This window comes from Elephas maximus, chromosome 2, assembly GCF_024166365.1.
Source record: "Elephas maximus indicus isolate mEleMax1 chromosome 2, mEleMax1 primary haplotype, whole genome shotgun sequence".
NCBI lineage: Eukaryota > Metazoa > Chordata > Mammalia > Proboscidea > Elephantidae > Elephas > Elephas maximus.
This window is the reverse complement of record NC_064820.1, coordinates 160081521-160088810: the sequence shown is the minus strand read 5'-3', so window position 1 is coordinate 160088810 and position 7290 is coordinate 160081521. Positions and strand designations below refer to the sequence as shown.

At 40.6% G+C, this 7290-nt stretch overlaps 1 protein-coding gene across 2 annotated transcripts in view; it reads right to left on the bottom strand.

Moving 5' to 3' along the window:
- Positions 1–1476: 1476 nt before the first annotated feature.
- The window catches only part of SH3RF2 (SH3 domain containing ring finger 2), a 158753-nt gene continuing 152939 nt past the window's right edge, over positions 1477–7290 (bottom strand). For both annotated transcript variants that reach the window (XM_049873984.1, XM_049873983.1), the window contains one exon: positions 1477–5025. The gene's annotated coding sequence lies outside the window, so the exon portion shown is untranslated. The remainder of the gene's footprint in view (positions 5026–7290) is intronic.

Here is a 7290-nt window from a genome sequence, read left to right as displayed (position 1 = left end):
TTCAATGACTGATATTTCGGATGTAGATTGCCAAGCCTTTCTTTAGAGGCACCTCTGGAGGGACCCCAATCTTTCAGTTAGCAGCCAAGTATGTTAACCATTGTGCCATCCGGGAACCTGGCAAGTAGTAAACCCAATCCAAAAACCAAGCCCATTGCTATCGAGTCAATTCTGACTCATAGCAACCCTATGGGACAGGATAGTACTGCCCCATAGAGTTTCCAAGGAGCGTCTGGTGGATTCAAACTGCCAACCTTTTGGTTAGCAGCCATAGGACTTAACCACTACGCCACCAGGGTTTCCTGGCAAGTAGTAAGTACTCAGTAAATAGTAGGTATTGTTACTATTTTACATTTGTTATATTCATAACATTATACTGGTTTTCTATTTATTGTTGTGATATAAGTTTTTCTTTTAAGATAACTTTTAGATTAACTCAATTTTAAGTAAATAATAATAGAGGTGATGGAAGACCGAAGAATGGGTGCCTTTGAATTATGGCGTTGGTGAAGAATGTTGAATATACTATAAACTGCCAGAAGAATGAACAAAGCCGTCTTGGAAAAAGAACAGCCAGAATGCTCCTTAGAAGCAAGGATGGCAAGACTTCGTCTCGTACACTTTGGACATGTTATCAGGAGGGACCAGTCCCTGGAGAAGGATATCATGCTTGGTAAAGTAGAGGGTCAGCACAAAAGAGGAAGACCCTCAATAAGATGGATTGACACAGTGGCTGCAGCAGTGGGCTCAAACACAGCAACAATTGTGAGGATGGCGCAGGACTGGGCAGTGTTTTGTTCTGGTGTACATAGGGTCACTATGAGTCAGAACCAATTCGATGGCACCTAACAACAACAATAACAATAGAGATGGTAGGTGGATGTGGCCAAAATTGTGAAGATGGTAATACTAATTGTACTGAGCACTTGTATGTGCTAGGCACTGTACAAAGCACTGTACATGTTTTAAGACATTTCATCCTTAATATCCCCCAGGAAAGTGCTATTATATCCCCATTTTTCCAGAAAAGGAACCTGAGCCACAGAGGGGTTACATAACTTGCCCAAGGCTACACAACTAGGAAGTGATAGGCAGTCAGGTTCCTGAGGCTGTGCTTCTAACATCTGCCCAAGGCAAGTAGAGAAGGCTTTTGGTCAAGAGGCCTTCTTGTGCCCACGTAGCTGTACAAACAGGCGTTTGCTCTACGGAGGTGAACTCAGCCTGGTCAGGGGTGAGAGGAATCGGCACTTAACCCCTGCTCCCACCCCAGCTAAGCAATTCCCGTCTGACAAAGTGACCTATACTCCCACCCCTCACACTTGGATGCCCGTAGCAGCTGCCAGAGCTAAAGTCCTTTGGGGAAAGTTAAATACTCAATGTTGACATTTAATCTGTGATAAAGTACTCCCTTCTCCAAGTCAGCTACTGAAAAAAAACAGGCCTGTGGGACAACTCTATTAAATGAAAATAAACCAGTTTTATTGTTTCATGCTAAACACACACTGGGATTTACAAGTTTATAGCTGAGAACAATACATATTTTTGGCAAAGGAGACTTGGGTAATCTCTCCACTTTTGCATGGTTGACCCCTCCCGGCATGAAGAGCAGATGGTATTTTGTACAGTGGGTTCTGGTGCTTTCTCTCAGCTGATGTAAAAGGTACAAGGGGACCTCTCCAAGAAGACAGCCCCCTCTTTCCCCCTTTACTTCTTCTGATCAAGCTGTGCAGTAAACAGCCAATTTAGCACTTCATTAGAGTTATCAGCCCAAACAAGTAAGACTCTGGGTTCTGAAAGCATTCAGTCTACCACAGAAACACAGGATGTAAAGCAGAAAATTAGTATGTGAATAGTTCTTTCGAAACCAATGGTGGAGAGTGGTTCTGAAGGGAAGTGGCTCAGGGCCATGACTTCCCGTTTCCTCTGGAAGACGTCAAGTCCAAGGAAAAAGGACGTGACAAAAATATGTGCTCTCCACCCAGGAGAAAGTTTATCCAACACCCAATATTTAAGGGAGAGACAACAACTCTGATAATGAACACCCCATTTGCTCAGCCTTACCAAAAGCTGCCAGTGGTACAAGTCTGAGAGTTACCCAACAGTGAAGGCACGTTCTGTGTGTTTTTCTTCTCACTAGAAAATTCCTTTTGGTTTTTCAGGATGCAAAATGTGGAACAGATTCTGATGACTCCTTGTGGGTAAACAACACCAACACACATGCAACAGATATTTTAAAGTGATCCATATATATCATTATAAATTACAAAGCCAGAGAAACAAACAAACATAAAACCCCAAAACCTCTTGGTTTTACAGTGGAATATACTAAAGAAATAAGCTGCCATCCCTGGAACTCTGTTTTTTTGAAACAAAGATATAAAAGGTTTGGAAGTCCTTAAGTGTCCACTGCCCTATGCAATAATATTTTGTATGTTTATATCTAATGTTTATTTATACGATAGTCCATAATGACTTACATATATCCTTTTTATAAACATTATTCATGTACATTTTAACTCACAAGATTCTCTTTTGGTCTTTTAAAAACACTGTACTTAACAAGTGGAATCACAAGAGTTTGTAGCTTTTCTGTTCATATTTCTGTGGAGAAGTGCATTTTTCTCCCTTACCATTTTCTCCTTCCTCTTTTTCCCCCTAAACACTGGCCTCTCCCCGTGACCCAATAGGTAGTAATAAGCAACAACTCCAGGAGATGAAACATCAGACTTCATGGTAAGCAACCTATGCCAGGGTAAATATCTGGGCTGACCTCTTGGAATCATTCTAATTCATTCATCCTTGCTCTCCTCCCCTTCACCTCAACCCTGCCTGCCGGTTTTTGATCCATGGCCATTTGGAATCTGCATGCTGGGACTGACAGTCCAGAGGGAAAAAACTTTAGGAAAAGGGGAGCTTTCGCTAAGTTGCTGGTTTTGGCTGGGAACAATTCAAATTCTTAATTTTGTGTTTTAAAAAATTCTTTCGGTTTTTTGTCTAAGTAGGCTCAAAGGAAGACCCAAATCTCAATGAATCCTCCACTATGAGCCATGGAAAGTTCCCAGGGACTTAAAGACCAAGCATGTGTAAAATTTAGGAGTGGTAGCTTCCTGTTGTCTAATCTGGAGAGAGGGAAGCCAATGTAAGAAGAAGAAATTGTGAGTGGGAGGACCTTGAAGATAGCCAGTGTGAGCCAATGGCTTTTGGCGACTGAAAGTTATGTTGCTTCCCCCCTAGCTTATATAACTTGCCTTTGTGTGAACAGCTTGTCTATACTTAAACTTTCCATACATCATCTATAAAATTAAGATTTCTTCCAACTCTGGCATTCTGTGACTTTGCCCTGGAAAATGAAATCATTAAAACCTATTTAGAGGTGGGCTTTAAGGCCTTATGGTAGTAACAACTAGAGTACAGAACTTGAAGGCAGCATCTCTATACTCATTGCTGCTGAGGCTAAACAGAAGCCAACCCAATTCAGCACAGAGGAAATGGAACCAACACTTAGTCACAGTAGTTCACAGTAGAGCAATGACTGACATTTGGCAGCACCATCTTTGTCCATGTGTGAAAAGGAGATATCATCATTGGGTTAACCTTTCTGTGGGCTAACCATGCTTCTTGCCTTCTTACCCACCTCCTGGCACATAAAGCCAATACTCTGGGGTTTCTTATTGCTTGTTACCAGTTTCATTTGTGGTCAACCAAGAGAAGAGTGTGGTTAAGAAGTCAAAGTTATTCAGCCCATGAAAAAGATGGGTGCCAGTTTGAGTCCTGCATATGACAGGTTCACAGAAGAAAACATCTCTGTAACCACAAGGTACTATCCTTACTCTGCTCCAGGGTTTGGTTGATGCTTGCTGCTGTTACGAACTGGATTGATTGGATGAAAGACTGAAGACGTTTCAGTGCAAAATTATGATCTTGAACTCTAAAACAACCCACATGTCCCATGGATGCTGCATTTCTGTCATAATCCTTGATAATCAAGGCAGCACGTACTTTTAAAAATGAAATTCTTATTGATGTCTTAAGTTAGGGAAGAAGATGGTAATGTGGGGCTTAAAAAGTTTTAAGGTATTTGTGAATTTCACTTATCTGTGCAATGCCTCTCTCAGGTTAGCACAGATAATGTAAAAATTGTAACGCAAATTATAGGTTTATAGACATTCTATGAGGAGTAGAATATCTTCTAATAGCATGTTCTTTAGATGACTTATTTCTGAACCAAAAAGGATTCATGGTTATAACTTTTATTTCTTTAGACTTGAAATAGCCTCTCTGTAAGGGCTGCAGTCTGTGATATCTTTCTTATAACATCATGGATTTTTCTTGTCTGAGATTCTTTATGTACCAAGTTGTTATTTCCTTGGTGCGTATTTTCTAATGACAGAAACCTTCTGGATCAGAAGGTGTCAGGAGGAAAGAGAATGGAATCGTAATGGAAAAAAATGAAGAAGTGGTAGAGGGATAACAGGATGTTTCGTGGAGAGTCAGGGCAGGGGTGAAGATGAGGGGGGATCAGGAGGAAGCATGAGTCTCTCTGGCTTCAACAGCTGAGAGAAGAGTATTATGCCATCCCCTGTACTGCACTAAGTCTGAGCAGGAGAGACAGGCTAGACACAGAGCTGGAGGGCATTTGATGTCCAGTTCTTTCATTTGTCAGTTAGGTGCCAAGCTGTGAGAAACTGGTGAGCTAAAGTTTGGCCTTGACAACAGGAACAAACTACAGGAAGGATGGGGGTCTGTATAACCTGTAACAGTACATCACATGATTCTCGCTTGGTTTTCTCCATCCTGGCCCACCACCCATTAATACTGTGGGTGAAGGCAGATTTGCTCTTTTTCTTTATTACGCTCTTGTGTTGGAGGCCAGCCTATTGGTATTCCTGGACCATCCCTGATGTTTGAGGAGTATCTCACGATCCACAAATTCTCCATTGGACAGTTTCCATCCAAGCAGATAGTTTTTTTCTTCAGCATCCCAGGTGTTGCTAGCTCCTCCTAGGAAGATTACCAAGGCCGGGTCTGTGAAGGTGAAAAAGATTTCAGAACTTCTAATGTGTGAATGCAGCCTGGGAAGAACTACAGTTCTTTAAAAATTTTAAGCCTTTTGGGCAGGAATACCAACAAGAGATGTTGTGTCCTTCTCAATTCATCAAATTAGGAGGCATATCGTATCTATTTCCCCATTACTCGTGATGCTAACTTTGGTCACTTGGTTAAGGTGGTTGTCTCCCAGGTTTCTCCACTGTAAAGTCACTATTTTTCTCTTTGCGATGAACAAGTTTCTTGTGGGAAGAAATTCTAAGACTCTTCAAGCTTCCACCCATTGGTTTAACATCCATTGATAATTCTTACCTGAACCAGTTATTACTGTGGTGGTTGCCAAATGACAATTTTCTCATTCCATCATTCCTTCTACATCTAGTAGTTGGTATTCGACTATAAGGAAGAGTTTTTCCTTCTCTCCCATTTGTTTATTTCTATCAGTATGAACTCAGGGATTCTATGGGTTATCATTCATTGCTTCCCCAAATGAATAATCTGAATAAAATGATGAAAAAATATCAGACAAGTTCAAATTGAGACATACTCTATAAAACGAATGGCCTATATTGTTTAAAATGCCAAGATCATGAAAGACAAAGAATATTGAGGAATTGTTCCAGATTAAAGGAAACTACAGAGATATAACAATTAAATGTACTATGTGGTCTTGGATTGGATCCTAGACTAGAAATTCTATTTTTCCTTTCCTTTAAAAGACAACAATAGGGCAACTGGAAAAATTTAAGTAAGGTCTGTAGATTAGTTAATACTACTGTATCAATGTTAATTTCCTGATTTTGGTAATTATACTGTGGTTATGAAAAGAGTATACCCTCATTTTTAAGAAACACACACTGAAATGTTTAGGTATAAATGGGTATTTGATTTGCAACTTACTCTCACATGGTTGAAAAAAATTATATATGCTTGTATATATAAACACATGTATATAACACATGTATATATTATTTATATATTCTTATATAATATTTACATGCTATATTATTAAATATGTATATAAAATTATATATATGTATATAAAGAGAGAGAGAATCAAAGCAAACAGTAAAATGTTAACATTTGGGGAATCTAGCTGAAAGGTATATAGGGATTTTTGTATAATTTCTGCAACTTTTCTGTAAGTCTGAAATTATTTCAAAAATAAAAAAGTTAAAATCTGAGCACTCCCAGAATTTCTTTGAGATCCCAAATATTTTATTTTGATTATCAATCTCAGCCTGCATCCCCTTCGCCACCATATATGTAACTAACATTCTCCCTTCCCTATCCAACCTTCTGCCGGTTCTCTCAAGCTGAAGATGCTCTGATGGGAAGTGCTACCAAACTGGCTGTCCAGTTGAGGGCAGGTGGTTTGAAATGGGCAGAACAAGAATCAGTTATGGCTTTGTTGCCAGCGCTTGGCTCTTGGCCCCTTTGAATGTGAATAACATCCAAACCAACCATGCTGAAGGAGGAAAGAAAGCCAAAGGCATGTTGGGAAGCGGGTTCAACAAAATTTCCAAAGAATTGCTTTCTAAAAGGCCCAGCTTCAGAGTTTGTCCAAAAGCAAATTCCCAGGAAAACCCAGTAAAACAGGAAATAGGTAGGAGAGGAAATTTTCCATCTCATTTCCAACTCATGTTGACTTAACTGGTTGGTTTTCTCTTTGGGGGAAAATTTAATGATGACCACAGACTCATTCCTTGGGGGGCAGAATGGAAGGAGTCAGAACTTGTGAAGGTTTGTAGAAAACACCCAATTTTGGGAGTCTTACTCAAACCCCCAGTCCTCCAAAGCCAGAACTATGATCTGTGGCTGCAGATACTGGACGTGCTGAAGGAGCCCTAGCTTTCAAGCAGGCAGCCACATTTGGGCAACCAACCACATCTGAGCTGCCTGGGCCTGCAGATGCCATGCAGCACCCACTCATTTGCTGCTGTGCTCAACTTGGCACTACGGGAATAAGAGCTGTCAGAGGCTCTAGGTGGCTGCTGGACATCCCGCGTGAGAAGCAGGCATGAATACAAAGTCTGTGATTACTAAGATGCATTCTGAGTCCCTCCATGTCAGTAAGTCACACAGGATTGGAAGTTAGGCTGTCTTTGAAGTTATGCAGGAGTTGCATCTCGTTATGCACAATTTTTAGCCCTCAAAGGAGAAAATGCCTGTCTTAGACATATCCTACCTCTCTTCATTGTGTCTAGGTTTGGGGCCAGTGCTGATGTTGGGTACGTGCCTTCG